At 41.2% G+C, this 17,320-nt stretch overlaps 1 protein-coding gene and 1 long non-coding RNA gene across 8 annotated transcripts in view; one reads left to right on the top strand and one right to left on the bottom strand.

Moving 5' to 3' along the window:
* WDPCP (WD repeat containing planar cell polarity effector) overlaps positions 1-17,320 on the top strand; it is a 350,788-nt gene that overhangs the window by 11,829 nt on the left and 321,639 nt on the right. The window lies entirely within an intron of this gene.
* Positions 9,184-12,250, bottom strand: LOC128339864 (uncharacterized). The gene is made up of 2 exons (XR_008313281.1): positions 11,199-12,250; positions 9,184-9,891 (listed from the first exon to the last, which is right to left on the bottom strand). It is a non-coding gene; the product is annotated as an uncharacterized LOC128339864 (long non-coding RNA).

The following is a 17,320-nucleotide window of genomic DNA, read 5'->3' as shown; positions in this document are numbered from 1 at the left end:
CTGGTTCAGGAACATGTTTATGCTCAGTATCCTCTGCCGTGAAGATGAATGGAAAGAACTCATTTAGCTTCTCTGCAACCTCCATATCCTCCTTAATAATCCCTTTCTCTCCCTCATTGTCTAATGGTTCAGCCGCCTCCTTGACAGGTTTCCTGCTTCTGATGTATTTAAAGAAGTTTTTGTTTTTCCCCTTGATACGTTTAGCTAAATGTTCCTCAAACTCTCTTTTTGCCTCCCTGATTGTCACCTTGCATTTCTTTTGCCATTGTTTGTGTTCCTTTCTATTCTCTTCATTTGGACAGGCCTTCCAATTTTGGAAGGAAGTCTTCTTCCCTTGTATGGCTTCCTTTAACGTTACCTGTTAGCCATGCTGGCATCCTCCTGGACGTAGTGGTACCTTTCCTCCTTTTGGGTATACAATCTAACTGGGCTTCTAGTATTGTGGTTTTGTTCCATGCATTCTGGAGTGGTTTTGCACCATGCATTCTGGAATGAAGTGACTTTCCTGATTTTTCCCTTTCAGCTTTCTTTTCTATACTTCTCATTTTGGAGAAGTTTCATCTTCTAAAATTCAAAGTGTCTGTGTTAGACTTCCTTGGTGCTTCTCTCCCTGCATGTATGCTGAATTTGATGGCACTATGGTCACTGTTCCCTAGAGGGCCGATGACACTGACATCACGCACCAGGTCCTGGGTGCCACTCAGAATTAAGTCCAAGGTTGCCTTCTCTCTGTTCAGTTCCAAGACCAACTGTTCTAGGGCACAGTCATTTAGCGTATCTAGAAATTTGACCTCTTTGTCATTACCTGATTGTGAATGTACCCAATCTATGTGTGGGTAATTGAAGTCACCCATTATTACAGCCCTGCCTCTCCTTGACGTCTCCCTGATTTCCTCCTGCAACTCCCAGTCACTGTCAGCGTTTTGATCCGGAGGGTGATAGCATGTCCCCAGTAGCACGTTCCCTTTCAGGCCTTGTATTGTCACCCACAGGGTTTCTGTGGAGGACTCCAGTCTGCCTAGGTTTTCTAGCTTTTTAGATTCTACAGGTGAAACAAGGAAGAAGACAAGGATTGAAGAATAGAACAATATCGGACCTCTGAAAAGTATAAGCATGCATATGTATTCAGTACTTGGTTTGGGCCCCTTTTGCAGCAATTACTGCCTCAATGCGGTGTGGCATGGATGCTATCAGCCTGTGGCACTGATGAGGTGTTATGGAAGACCAGGATGCTTCATTAGCGGCCTTCAGCAATTCTGCATTGTTTGGTCTCATGTCTCTCATCCTTCTCTTGGCAATGCCCCATAGATTCTCTATGGGGTCAGGTCAGGTGAGTTTGCTGGCCAATCAAGCACAGTACACTGTATACTTTTCAGAGGTCTGATATTGTTCTATTCTTCAATCCTTGTCTTCTTGGTTCCATGTAATATTCTAATTTTCTGAGATTGTGGATTTGGGGTTTTCATGAGCTGTACGCCATGATCATCACAATTATAACAAATTAAGGCTTGGTTTATCTCGCTTTGCATGTAATGCGTCTGTCTCATATATCAGTTTCACCTTTTAATTTGCATTACTGAAATTAATGGACTTTTGCACGATATTCTAATTTTCCGAGTTTCACCTGTATGCCTTCTTTAACATGCAGTGCTACTCCACCTCCAAAGTGCCCCTCCTTGTCCTTTCTATAGAGTTTATACGCAGGGATAACAGTGTCCCATTGGTTCTCACTGTTCCACCATGTTTCTGTTATGCCCACTATATCTATTTCTGCATTAGCAACCAAGCACTCCTGCTTACCTTCCGGAAGTGGCTGGAAGTATCGGGTGCTCGTGCGTACCTAGGCCTGACCTCTGTTGGAAATTTATTTGTATACTAGTTTCAAACTGGGATTGCATTGGAAGCATGCGCAGATATGGAGTAAATTCTCTTTCACCCAACTTCATTTAGCTTTGGTTGTATGTTTGTTGGATGGCTATTATAGGAGTGTATGAGCTGGCTCGACTTGAAGGCATTAGGCTTGAAGGAGCTTTGGTCGAGCCGAACCGGGCCTGGTTTGGCTTGAACTGGCTCGAAACTCATTAGTAAGGAATCCAGTAAGGATTCCCCTTTACCAGTAAAGCTGGCGCGGGGGGTGGGGGCGGGGAGAGGATTTTTTGTTAAACATAGTGGGGCGAGAGGGAAGTCAAAGTTTACCTTTGACTCATGGAGTGGCTGTCGTATCCACCCCCTGCCGGAGCAGGCAGGCCCAGTTTGGGCCTCTTCACATGCACGGAGGTCAATAAAATGGCCTCCTCGCATGCACAGAAGCCATTTTATTGACCTCCATGCACATGCACAGGCCTGAACTGGGCCCAAAACAGGCCTGAACTGGGCCTGCCTGCTCCAGCAGGGGTGGGGAAGAACTGCTGTAGTCACCCCCGCAGCTGTCACCGACGGCACCTTTAAGGTAAACTTTAACTCCTCTCCTGCCCTAACTAGGTTTAACAAAGCACCCTGGTCCTCACTTCCAAAGGGGAATCTTTTACCATTATAGCTTCAAGCTTGACAGGACCTGATTCATCTTGAGTTTGATTCAAGTCGAATTGGGTTTTCCAGTTTTGCATACATCCCTATGAATTGGTCTATAGTTCTAGATCAAACGTTAGAGAATTTAGTTCTTACTTCCAGGTTGGGTAGTGGAAGTAAGTAAACATGCTTAAGACCATTTTGCATGTAACCACACTCAGTGCCACCATCTATAACAGAATATGGAATTGCTGGCCCTGATCTTGCAGGTACTTGTCCATACATTCTTACTATAGGATTTAGCCTACAATCCGTAATCATGCTTTCTGTTGGACTAATTAGTGCTTACTTTTGAGTAAATATTATTTGGATCGCACAATACACATGAGCCCGATGCCACATGCAAACAAGTAGTGCAATATGCAACACAGAAAACTGTTCCCAGCATCATAAGCCAGATGCAATGAGGCTGCGATCTTACACAACTTATTAAAGTGCTAGTCCTAATTCAGTGGTAGTTACTGCCAAGTATAACGCAACAAACAGCCTGCAAAAGAGAGGTACCATTTGATGCTAAACTCACAAAAAGATAAATAGTAGTATAGACCAGTTTAGTCTAATCATCCGTTGTTAATATATAACATATAGGCAAATGAAACTAAATGAATTATTAAGTTCACAGAAAAATTTCAAATATACTTGAAATTTTTCTATTTACTTAATAAGTTTGTTTCATTTAGCTTCAGTTGTACATTTGTTGCATGGCTATTATATTAATGATAGTTGATTAGACTGAATTTGTCTATAGTACTAGAGCAACCTTTTGTGAATTTAGTTCTCACTTTCAGGTAATGGGAAGTAAGAAAAGGAGTATTCCTTATTATTCTCAAATAATAGGAATCGGAAAGTGATTTCCCCCAACAGCTTGATCCCATGTTAAGGGAAAATCCCTACTTGTCTGCAAGTAAGCAGATTTCAGATGCATACATACAAACTGTTCAATGAGTCCCTTGGTAAAAAAAAATAAAAATCAATATTATGGTTGTATAATGGCTAGGAATATGAAGTAATTTAAATTTAGTGCTATGACAAATAATACAACTAGCACTTGAAATATTTCTGCAGTGCTTCTGTGAAGGATACCTGTTCTGTAAGTCATCTTAAAAAATGGGTTTTGAATGTTTCTTTTTGAAATCTGAAATTGTTTATGGCTAGCCATCAGTATTTAAAGATTTTAAAGCTGTAGCTTCCTGTGTTAATAAGCTTTCCTTTAACTGTGTCTCTGATGGGAATTTGGTTTTGTCCTTGAAACGGATTCCTAAGTTGCTTTCAAAAATGCTACCCACTGTGATTTGAGAAATGAAATATAATAGAAGACTGTGGATAATTTTATGGCACTTTAGTAAATGTTAAATAATACTACTCTGCATAGTTACTTGGGATTTGCACAGTTCTGATTCAATTTCTTCACCTACAAATGGGTTGCTAATTACAGGGGCTACAAATGGGTTGCCAATTACAGGCCCAATATATAATAAAATGGGGGCATGAGAGAGGCCAATATGTGGATGGAAGCAACATTCACCTACCAGCACCTTAGGACAATAATTACGTGTTTGAAGGGAGGTTTCTCGGTTTGCTCCTTAAGAAGAACATAATGCAGATGTGAAAATGTCCAACTTGAAGCTCTTTGTTTCTGAATGGCAAATATAAGAACAGATATAGCAAGTGTAATATACAGGATAGGGCTAACATGATGCTGTTAAATTGTTGCATATGCTTACATTCCTTGTGTAGTGCAATCCTTGAAGGTGTATTCACTGTGTTCAATAGTCCCACTGTGCAGGCTGTCCCCACTACCTATCCTAAGAAGAAAGTGTGCGTGGGATTGTAGAGGTAGTTAATGTTGAGATTTTGTTTTCTTTGCAAGTACTATGGAGAATTTTCTTGATTGTATGCATAACGCAATAGGGAAGTGCACAGACAGGTTCGGAGGCCTTTTCGTGGACCTCCGAACTGGTTCAAAAGTCTGACTGTTTCAAAGATGGAGGGGATAGCTTTAAAGACCGGGGAGAGTGCTCTTATTTATTTATTTATTTAGCGCATTTTTATACCGCCTCAACCCAAGGTCTCAGGGCAGATCACAACAAACAAAAACAAAATATCAATTAAATACTAATAATAGTTTAAAACAATCAATAAATAATCAAAAGTTTAGAAAGTTACAAAGTTAAAAAGCTAAAAGGCCTGGGTAAAAAGATAAGTCTTTAGACACTTTTAAAAAGCTGCTAGAGGTGGGGAGACTCTTATTCCCACGGGAAGCGTGTTCCAAAGTCTCGGGGCAACAACAGAGAAGGCTCATCCCTGTATGGCCACCCGATGACATGAAGGTAGCCACAGACGAGCCTCCCCCGATCTACGCAGTGGACAATGGGGATCATGCAGAAGAAGGCACTCTCTTAAATTCTGTGGGCCTAAGCTGTTTAGGGCTTTATAGGCTATAACCAGCACTTTGTATTTTGCCCGGAAACTTATTGGCAGCCAGTGCAACTCCTGTAATATAGGAGTAATATGGTTTCTTCAAGATGAAACCATATTATGGTCTCTTCTTGCACCCCCAACCGTGTTTCCCCCACTGTCACTGTGTTAAAAAATGGTCCTGCGGAGTGGCAGCGAACCTCCTTGCCGCCCTGGTGCATGTTGGACTTGAAATACCCCCGGAAGTATCTAGTGCGTGTACGCATGCTGCATGCATGTGCTCACACATCGCGCTCGTGCTTGTGTTCATCAGACTTGCACGCGTACCTGGTACTTCTGGTCCAATGTGCACCAGGGTGGCAAGGAGGTACGCTGCTGCCCCGCGGGACCGTTTTTAAACAGAGTGCTGGCAGGGGAAATGCAGTGGAGGCAGGGTATAAGAGCACCCTCCCTGGTCCTTAAAGCTATCCCCCACACACACTTTCGAACCGGCAGTTACTGGTTCCATGCACATCCCTAGTGCCATACACATGTGAGTATGACTAAAACTGTAATGAAAACAAAGTATCACATTAGTCCCATAGCTTTCCTCTGTGATATAACTTGTTAGTAGTGATGATTTCAGCCAGTCACTTCGTCTCGCTTCTGAACAGAGTTTGAAAAATGTTGTTATAAAATAAGAACATAGGGACAGCTCTGCTGGATCACACCAGCATCCTGTTTCACACAGTGGTGCAACAGATGCCTCTGAGAAGCCCACTAGCAAGAGGTGAGGGCATGCCCTATCTTCTGCTGTAGCTCCTCTGCAATTGGTATTCAGAGGCATCTTGCTTCTGAGGTTGGTGGTCTATAATTACCAAACTGGCAGCCATTGATCCTCCATGGATTTGTCCAAGCCCCTTTTAAAGCCAAGGGGCCATCACCACATCCCATGGCAGAGAATTCCATAGATTATGTGCTATGTGAAAAAGTACTTCCTCTTGTTTTGGTCCTAAATTTCCTGGCCATCAGTTTCATGGGATAACCCCGGTTCTAGTGTTGTGTGTGAGAGAGGAAAATTTCTCTGTCCACTCTCGCTACTCTATACACTTCTATCATGTCTTCCTGTAGTCTCTTCTTTTCCAAATGAAAAAGTATCAGATGCTATAGCTTTGCCTCATAAGGGAGGTGCTTCAGGCCCCCCTGATCTTGGTTGCCCTCTTCTGCACCTTTTCCAATACCACAAGGTCTTTCTTAAGATACAGTGACCAGAACTGTACTTTAAATGTGGTGGCACCAAAGATTTGTATAATGGCATTATAATATTAACATTTTTATTTTCAAACCCCTTCCTAATGAACCTTAGCATGGAATTTATCTTTTTCACAGCTGCCGCACACGGAGTTGACACTTTTAACTAGCTGTCCACCATGGCCCCAAGATCTCTCTCCTGGTCAATCCCCGATAGCTCAGACTCCATCTATGTATATGTGAAGTTGGGGTTCTTTTTGCCCTAATATGCATCACTTTACCTTGCTTATATTGAACCGCATTTGCCATTTTGTTGTCCACTCACCCAGTTTGGAGTGATCCTTTTGGAGCTCCTTGCAATCTGTTTTGGATTTCACTATCCTAAATAGTTTAATGTTGTCTGCAAATTTCTAGATCATTTATTAATAAGTTAAAGAGTACTAATCCCAATACAGATCTCTGGGGGACCCCACTTCTCACTTTCCTCCATTTTGAAAACCATCCCTTTATTCCTGCTCTCTGTTGCCTGGCCTTCAACCAGTTACCAATCCAGACATGAACATTTCTTCTTCTTCTTCTTCTTCTTCTTCTTCTTCTTCTTATTACATTTATATCCCGCTCTTCCTCCAAGGAGCCCAGAGCGATGTACTACATACTTGAATTTCTCTTTCACAACAATCCTGTGAAGTAGGTTAGGCTGAGAGAGAAGTGACTGGCCCAGAGTCACCCAGCTAGTCTGTCACAAGCTTTTTGGAAGTCCTAGTAAACTATGTTAATTGGATCACCTTTATTCACATGCTTGTACTTGTGTTTTTCCATATGCTTGGAAGAGGGTGAGGTCTGATCTGTACAGCAACTCTTTGAACAGTTAGAAAGGCTAGGTGTGTAGCAGTTAAACTGTGACTTTGAATCTGCAGGGGTGGCTGAATTAATTGTACCAAACAAGAAATTAATTTTGCAAAAGTTAGAAGCAACAGGATCTAACATTACTGTGCAAAATTATAGTTATCTGCTTCAAGATTATTGTACTGTTCAACACTATTCAAGTAGTCTTTAACTCAGGTTTCAGGAAATATTTGAAATTCCATTCTAATACCCAACAGAGAATATTAAAGTACTATTAAGTTTCACATGCCTGAAGCAAAAAAGCTCTCACAGCATCTTAAACTGTTGAATTGTATAAGAATATACATATCTATTATTCTAGTATGATCTTGGTTTTGGAAATATGACTGAATGTGAGACTGTGCCCAATAAACCAATATAGTTCTGTGTTGTAAAAGTTGGACTGGCATCCTAAGCTGAAGCAAGATGCCTGGAATAAATGCTTGAGGTCTGTTAATAGCAGACCATTGTTACTGCTCTCTCTCATTTTGCACTACTACTATTACTGCCGTGAATATTTATATTCTGATTTTTCAAGAAAAGTTCTCAAAGGGGTTTACGCAGAAAAACACAAATAAGATGGTTCCCTGTCTGAAAGGGCTCAACATCTAAAAAGAAATGCTGGAGGGATGCTGTGCTGGAGATGGATAGGGCCAGTTGCTCTCCCCTTTCTAAATTAGAGAATCTTCACTTTAAAAGGTTACTCTTTGCTCAATTAGCAGGGGCATTTTGAAATTTCATATCTGATGATTGTGCTATGTAATAATCATGGAACAAATAGCATTCAGAGAAAATATGAGCTACCTCAAGCATGTCTGCCCCCCGCCAAATATGTCCATGTTACTATTTATGGTCGTGTTTCAACGGACAAAGGGCCACTATGACAATGTGTTATACTGCTCCAGATTTTATAAAAGTGGGAGTTGAGGTACAATTGATTAGAAACTCCCACAACATCAGAGTAGACAGCTTGGCTGTGCCAAGCAAAGTGATAATGTCTTTGCTCCTGGATTCCTGAAACATCAAGAAAGATGTCAAGGCACGGAACTAGTATGTCTGGGAGGATTCGCAGAAGTCGTACTGGTAGAAAAAATGGAAGATGCAAGTCAGGTGCTGATATGCCAATAAAGAAGAGAAGAGGTAAAGTTTAAGGTTCATATGTGTTGCATTATATTGGGTGGTTGTCTTATGCTTGGCAGTTTGCTCAAAAGCCAATATCTGATTGAGGATGAATGGGTTTTGCTTAGTATTCAACAGAATAATACTGTAATAGTCAATACTGTACTGTTTATTCCCCACCCCCCATCCCAACTTGGACAGGGTATGTACGTGTCTGTAACACATACTACTACTGGAGAGGAAGAAGACATTCCCAGTAACTGCCTTTCGCATAATACTTAGGAATTCCATCTTTGGCACCAGTGAGTCACCACCAGGCATCTGCCATGAAAAGGGAAGTCATCGAATAAGTCACCGATGACCTGAGGGAAGACTGCAAAATCCAGGAGCACTCCTATTAAAGGAGCTTGACATGTCTGTCTGTCAATAAACTCATGAAAACTCATGTTGTCTTTGGCGTCTCCCTAAATATTTCATTCTCTAGTTCTCAGATGTTTCGTTGTAGTTTTAATGCAGTCATTAAAAACTCAGTGGCATTTGAGTAAAGGGGAAAAGATAGGAATCAAATTCATTTTCTTGTTATTACAAATATAGATAGATAGATAGATATTGTGTGTGTGTGTGTGTGTGTGTGTATGTATAGATAGATAGATAGATAGATAGATAGTCTTTTTCCGCAAACACAATCTCAAAGGTTTTTTGGAGGCAAAATAAGATAGCAAAAGGTTAAACATATGTATTATTTCTTCATCTTTTCTATGAGAGCAGTCTAGAGATCTGAACACCTTTTAGATACTTGAAGTTCTGGATAATACCAAGGGCTCCTGAGAAGGTAGCTTTTATACACTTGTTTATCATAAACTCAAACATCAAGGATATGAAAGAGGAATCCCCTTAATTCTTTAGAATAGAGGCATTGGGTTGCAGGGTCACATAACACAGTAGATGCTCAGATATTTTAAATCAAGTAATAATTGGCTTTAATGGGGAGGGTGCCAGAAGTAGGATCAGTGTTCTCAAAATACACCTTGGCATAAACCTCCAATGTGATGCCCTTCCACATTTTGTCTGACAAAAGCTTTTATCAGCATCACTGTTGTCACAAGTTCCTTGTTGCTCATGCAGCTCCCAACTCCAAGACATCTAAGCTCCTCTCTCCATGATTGCTCCCCCAAACTCTCATATCAAAAGATCTGCCCTCCACCAGCCCAAACATCTCTCATTCACATTTCTTTCCCCATTGTTCTCAGGACACCATCACTCTCCTTGACGTTTAGCACTTTCTTAAAAAAAAAAAAAAGTGTGCATGTGTATAAAACTTCAGGGTACAAATTTTTAGAACAACAGTGCTTCTTCTTAAATTATTTTACACGGACACACACACCTCTTGTAGTCCCAGATAGGGAGGCCCATGATCTGCATTTTGTCACAAATGAATGTGACTTCATTAGTCTGTATTAGCATTGCAGTTTGCTTATTAAATTATCAAAGATGCCAGAGCAAATCACAAGGTCTGAAAGGGTTATCAAGGACAGGTGGTGCTCACAAGGACAAGCACTTGACCAGATTCAAATGTAGCGGGGGAAATGGCCAGATTCCAACGCAGCAGGAGCCAGAGCCTAACCCATCTCCATCGCAGGCATCGCCGAAGGGCCAGTCAAGGAGGTAGATCTGGAAGGAGGAGGAGAAGATGACGCCAAGGCAGAGGGAGGAGAGGTAACAATCCTTATATCATCTAGGACATTGAACCTTATAACTATATACTGGAAGTAAGTTTGAATATTAGACAATAACTAATTGGTGTTTGTTGCAGGTCATAGATCACGTGGTCTCAGAAGGGGGAGAAAGCGAAGAAGGAGAGATCGCGACTAAGCTTTTCCACTGTCATGGTGTCTGGTGGCCTTGGTTTTAAGTCACTCATCTCACTAAAGTCTCTGCAAAGCAAAAAAGTGAAACACAATCACCCCTTCTTTTTGAAGACTCAGAAAGAATTACCAAAGAATTGTGGAGGCTGAAACCATTTGAACCTTGTCAATAAATGTGGACATAGCATGTGTGGGTCTGAATATCATTCCAGGAGGCTTCATGCTATTATGATGAGCAGATGTAGGTGAACAAAGCAAAGTTACAAACACCACAAAATAATGTTCCAAGAGCGTTTTTAAAAACAGATCTTATATAAAAGTCTTGTGGCAAAAAGCACATATATCTTTAAAGTAACTATTAAATTATGTAGATATGACTCAACATTCATTGTCTTATCAATCACTTAGGTTTTCAGGGTAGAAACATTCTAGTTGGCACAGGAAGTGAGTTTTCCAAAGCATTAAATGGTACTGAATTTGACATGGATGTTTCCATACTCAATATCTTGGGCTCTCCCCCTGCCCCAAGTTTTTACTTTTAACCTCTCCCATGGTAAAGGCTAAGGTTGGATAAAGCCATTTAAATTCTGGAATGTTGAATTGTTATAGTAATTCCAGGTTCATATCCATGCTCGGCTTTAAAGCTCACTGAGATTTAGCATGGGGCAAATCCCTATCTCTCAGCCTAACAAACCTCACAAGGTTGTTCAAAGATACAACACAACTCTGACCTCCTTGGAGGAAGGGGTGGAATACAAATGTCACATATATTTTCTGAAGCATCACAGACTGCCACAGCTAGTTTCATTGGAGTGGAAAGGATGAGTACTGTATTAGTGGACTGAAGTTATTTTGAGGTTGCTCAATCAAATGAGGTTCTTAAGGTCTAAGCGTTAATTTGATTATTTGAAAGCCCAGCTAGACACTTTATCAGAGTTCCATGATTGAGCTCTCAGGTCATTTTAAAAAATGGTGGTTTTGGACTGGTCCAATGGCATGCAGGTGGGCAATTTTAGCCCTTTGGTGGCTGCCCCCCCAAAAAACAAAGCTTCTATTAGTGCAGAACAGCACACACCCAGAAAATATCAACTGAATAATGCTTTAAAGTCTAACCTTGCAATTTTCTGAAATCAGCATGGGTTCAGTCTTTCTCAGTTCATAATTCTGCATTTGTGTTGTGTGTCTCCATGTGCACATGCTGGCATCTGTTCTTTGGAGACTCAAAAAGAGTACAAAGTAATAGACATAATAAGAATGTAATCTAGCTGAACTAATTCTGTCACAGTCCTCATTTGTGATTTACATGATACACTAACATTGTCAGAATAGCACAAAGACCCAGTTTCTACAGGGCAAGGAGCTAGAATTCCACATGCCTAAAATATTAAAAGCCTTATTTATAAATCAGCAACATATTTGGGGGGTTGACAAAATGTTGGCTTATGGGTGTGGAGCACTGTTGGATGAAATATTTAAAAGAACACCTTCTTCGCTGTGAACCATTGAGATCATCTGGAGAGGTTCATCTGCAGTTGCCACCGGCTTGTCTGGTGGCTACTTAGGAACAGGTCTTCTTCTGTTGCTGCCCCGAGGCTTTGCAACACACTTCCTGCTGAAATAAGAGCCTCCCTGTCTCTTACAACTTTTAAAAAGGCAGTCAAGACACATTTGTTCACCCACGCTTTAATTAGATACTGTTTTAATTGTGTTTGTAATAGTTTTAACACTTTTCATTTCAATTGTTGTAATGTTTCAATCTTTTTATCTGTTTTTATTATTTTGTTGTAAACCACCCAGAGACTTGAGTTTTGGGTGGTATAGAAATTTTTTATATTAAAAAAAATATATATATATATATATATAAGTCAAAGACCGACATCCAGAATAATGAAGCAGCAGTTATATGGGCAGGAGCGTAAGGAGGCTGGTGGCGGCCTGTGTGCGGCTGCCGCTGTGGCCCCCTGGCCCTGTGTCTGACATCAGATGCAGGGGCCCAGCTAGCCATGTCCCTGCATGTGATGTCAGACGGAGGGGCGTGGTCTACCTCCTAAACGGGGCCGCACAGCCCCGTTTGGAAGGGATATTGGCCTGCGCTGCATTGGGCAGCGTGGGCCGGACCAACTCTCCCTGCTTTAAAGGCAGGGAGAGCCATTCCGGCCGCTCTGCCAATGCATTGCGGGCCAATCTCTCTCCTAAATGGGGCCGCGCAGCCCCGTTTGGGAGGGAGATCGATCGGCCCCACTGCGTTGGCAGCGAGACCAGGAGCGGCTCTCCCGGCTTTAAGGCAGGGAGAGTCACTCTGGCTGTGCTGCCCAATTTCAGCTCCAAATGGGACCACGCAGCCCCGTTTGGGACCGAAGTAATGTCCCCGCTTCTGATTGGTGCTGGCCCGGGTTCTTTGAACCTGTTTGCCCAATGGTGGCTGTCCCCCTGGCTATGGGGGAAGCACTGGAGTGAGTTCAACTCACTCAGCTATATCACTTATGCTGTGATTTTGACAACCTCCCCTTTACCCAGAAGCACTTCTGTGCCCCTGAAAAATATGTCCTTGAGGGTTATGCAGCCAGGGACATTTCTGAGTGGCACAGGGTACATCCAGAGGAAGGGGAGATTCAAACTTCTTCACCACCAACATCCCTCTTCAGAAGCATTGATGCCACACCAGTGCTTCTCTCATTATACTAGTGCTTCTTTAGTCTGGATGTCAGCCACTAGGTTTTCTTAGTTCTGAGTGGATTGTACCCTTGGTCACTCAAATAAGAGAAGTTGGTGGAAATAACCTCTGAAACAGTGTTGATTTGTTGGCCAAAATCTAAACATCTAGTGTGTTTGTTGAGACTGTAATGATGAAACCAACTAAAGGAGGCACAGGAGTGTAGTTATAGCCATTTATATTTAATTGAATACACAGATACCACCGCACATACTGCTAAGTGTTCAATTTAAGTTATTGTGACCATAAACATATAATAACAGGCACAAAACATAATACTCCATATTTTTATAAAAGCGCAGCTGGCTAACAATGCAAATAAAATTATGACAATTTTAGATGCCTGACTGTTGTTACAACTCTAATGAATAGAATCCAAATACTAGGACTAATCCTACTAAGTCTAGGAGGTTCAGCACATACCTTTCCCCCACTAATTTTAAAAGACAACAGGGTAAACATGGCCACTTGATAACTAACATAAGGAAACAAGTTGTTAACACATTCCTATTCAGAATCTGTGAATTGATCAAAAACGTGGCCCAACCTTGCTCCAAAAGGGATTCTCACTCATTGCTTCATTCCCAATGGGAGATGACACACAGCTTCGGAGAGATGGAGCAGCTGCTGTCTTTGACAGCTGCATGGATGGACTCTTGGCTGGCTCAGAAGCAGGAAGCGTGCATCCCTCTTGGATGGCAGCTTCCTGAGCAGGATGTTAACCACCATTTTAAGCTGAAAAATAAAAGTACAAGAATATGTTATATGTTGTATGTTGTTAGGCACTTGTTAGGAATATGTTGTTAGGCACTTGTCTTGTTTTATCACTAGTGGTGAATACTGCTAGTTATACATATATAGTACTGCATATATGGTGAAAACCTGACGATAAATATCTTCTATACACATCAGATTCCTCATATCAATGTGTGTTAAAAAGCAAAATGGTTTCTTTACTTTTCCTGTAAGTTCCCAGCCATAGGATACAAAATGGATAAGATAAAATAAGGAAAGCGGGGGTGGGGTGGGATGGAAAACATTTTATGAAATCTCACAAAGTGAAATTTAAAAATTCATTTCTTAAATATAATTAATAAGTGTTTGTTTAGTTTTAATTTTAAAATAATATCTACATAAGAACATGGCGAATGTTCTGATTTATTACAGTGAGATACTACTGTGCTGCTAGAGTAATTTGCCATATATGGTCCATTACAATGGGCAGGAGGACTGGCTTGTCACAGAGAGAGAGAGAGAGAGAGAGAGAGACCACTGCATTTCATCACAATCAAGGAACGCGTCATGAGCCATTGTCAGGTTTCACACCAGCCTTTAAAAGGGGCAGCACTGCCAGCTCCAGGCCTTAAGCTCTGACAAGCCCATCATCTCAAGAACAGGTGGTGCTCCAGCTGCACAGAGCTTGAAGAGAAAAGCACCATCTCCTATGGCCAGATTCAGACGCAGCCGGAGCCGGAGCCTCAGTCGCCGCCGTCGCAGGAGGCGACATGGAGGAAAGGGTGGGAAAAAGAAGGGAAGGCGCCACCGTGGCAAAAAGGGAAAAGGTAAACATTTTATTATTTATCTTCACATGTCCTATATGATGGTTTGTTCCTAACAGGCATGAGAAGTAACCATGTGTGTTTTCTGGTTTTTTCTAGGTCACAAACATGGTCGTAGGAGAAGAGGGAGGAGAGGAAAGAAAGATTAAAGGCTCCCCTCATCCCCAGCTTTGTCGGCCTCTAGAGCATCTGCCAATCAGAAAAATGAAACAAACCTTCTCAACAGAACATCCAGGATGACTTTCCCTAGAATCAAGGAGGTCCAGACCATTTGAACAGCACCACCTGTCAATAAAAACCTTGACATTTGTGTGTGTCTTGTTTCATTGACCATGTAGTTATGGGGAAAAAACTGGCAATCAGGGAAAAGGTAAAAGGAAAGGGGCATGCCATAGTCTGAAGCAATTGAGTTGATTGATCAAATCAATTGATCAAATCAATTTGAGTTGATTGCATTCTGAAATGCAGACTAATTTGGAAATTATTGAAGGCAGAGATGAGATAATAAAATCACAATATATTAGGAAATGGTACAAAAGAAGGGGAAATACAATAGGAAATGGTACAAAAGGGGAAAGAACATGCAAATCATATGAAAGGAATTTAGAGCTTTATATTTCATATTTGAGTTTTGTCTCCTGTAGTTTTGAAATGGTGAAAATCCATGTTGAATCAAGTGCTATGGAGTATTAGAACAAACTGCACATCATGTTATCCATTTTGGTAGGAGCGGGGCAGGGAACTTGAGAACTCTTGATACCATCTCTCCTATGGGTAATCATTCACACTATACATTTATTAAGGATCTAACAATCTCCGGGGTTTGGTGGGACAACAACCATATGGTTCATCTGATATCTGAAAAGACAATGGTACGAATCGTTTTCTGCCATCATACTTCACAAATATCACCCATTCATTCGCAGTCAAAATGGGTACTTTCACAAATGTGGCAACAAAATCTGTAGAAAAATATATGAATCATAACTTCCCTCTAGTCCCATTGGAATTAAGGCCTTTAAATAACTTATCCTTTGAATCTGAATAGGACTGCTTTGAGTAATGTTCCTCATTGCATCAACCACTAAGAGTGCAATATGAAGACTAAAGGGTTGGGGCAAAGTCTGCGAGTTTTGAGGAGGATTTTAAAGAAAGTAAGGGAGGTGGCACCAATAAAGAACTGTGGGAAGTGATTCCAGACATAAGTGACAAAGGAAGGAGATATTTAAGGAAGCAGAGCATTTTTGAATGGCTGAGGATGGTGACGCTGAATAAACAAAGGTCACAGGTACAGATGTGGAATGAAGAGATAGCAGGGGGCAAGGCCATGGTGGGTTTGGAAGGTAAGAATTAGAAGCTTATGCAGGATCCTGTAGCAGACAGGAAACCAGTGTAGGGATTGAAGAAGAGGTATGATATGATCGGCATGATGGAAGAGGTATATGATTCTTGCAGCAGCTTGCTGGACAGAGATGAGGGAACTGAGGTGAGACAATGTAAGACCAACAAAGAGAAGAATGTAGTAATCAAGGTGAGAGAGGCCTGCGGTGTGCATCACACTTGTTGAGCACAAGATAGAGCGCAAGGGTTGCATTTTTATATTTAGAAGAGAGGAGCAGCCTGATTTTACAAAGGACTGAAGCGAGGGATGAGTCGGCAAAGGATACCAGGCTACATGCCTGATCTATAGGGTGAATGGTGACATTGTCATGGATAAGGTGAATAAATGCAGAAAGGAGAGCTTGGGAGGAAAGAGAAGGGACTCTGTCTTGGACATTTTGAACTTCAGGTGCTGATGAAGCATCATCATTTAGATGATGAAGCATTCAAACAAGTATCAGAGAGGCACTTGGAGATGCAGGACTGGATGGAGGAGAACTAGAAATGAGTATAATTTGTTAATATTCAAAATGTGTGGAAGGAAAAATGAGACCTGCAAATCGTAATACAGTATATTATATTGAATGTTGAATGGGTATCTTCATGAAATCTGATCTTATTACACTCAGGATTGTGCTGTTGCTACTTTAATTTCCCTTATATGGTCAGTGATATGATTTTACCATATTAGGCTACATCTATTGTATGTCATTGCTAATGAATTGTAGCACAACAAGGCTTTGTTAGACTTGGACTCCAGCTTTCAAACAGGCTAGTTATGCCACTTCAGTTGACAAGCTCTGAAAGGCCCATCAAGGACAGGGGGTGCTCCAGCTGTTAGGAGCTCAAAGGGGAAGAACAGTAAGAGACACAGCAAGATTCATATCCAGCAGGAGAAGCATGACCCATTTCCATCGCCAATGGCAATGAAGAGGAAGTCATCACTGAGATAGATCTGGAAGAAGGCAGCATAATAACAGAAGAAGGAAAGGCAAATACCTTAATATACAACTTAAATTCTAGGTAATTCTAGTCATTTTCTTTGTGACTAAGACTGCAACTATATGCAGTTATGTGGCTGTTGGTTTCATTGAATGTAGTGGGATTTGTGAGTAAACATTTTCAGGCTCTGGATATTAGCCACATCAAGTGATCTATGATTATGTTTGTCTACTTTCCAGACAGCAGATCAGATGAGAACAAGAGGAAGAGGAGGAAACATAAACACTATATACATGGTCTCCTTCACTCTTGATCTGGAAACCTGACCTCTCTCTGCCTAACACAAATGAAATGAAGCAAATTCCATCCTTCAGAACACCCAAGATGTCTTCCCAGAATTCCAATAAGATGAATTGAACAGGGCCACCTGTCAATAAATGCTACCATTTCATTTCTGTATTGTGTCTCATTCACCAGAGGACGAAAATCATATGTACCTGTGCATATATAATGCAGGTGTAAAGAACCTTTACACTAATAGTTAAAATTATTAACTGTTTGGAGCACTTTGAATTAAGGTCAGTATCAGTCTGAGAACTTGATTTCTTATTAATAGAGACAAGCTTTTAATGGTTAATTCT

The sequence above is a fragment of the Hemicordylus capensis genome, chromosome 1 (assembly GCF_027244095.1).
Source record: "Hemicordylus capensis ecotype Gifberg chromosome 1, rHemCap1.1.pri, whole genome shotgun sequence".
Classification (NCBI taxonomy): domain Eukaryota; kingdom Metazoa; phylum Chordata; class Lepidosauria; order Squamata; family Cordylidae; genus Hemicordylus; species Hemicordylus capensis.
This window is presented reverse-complemented; position numbering and strand designations above follow the sequence as displayed.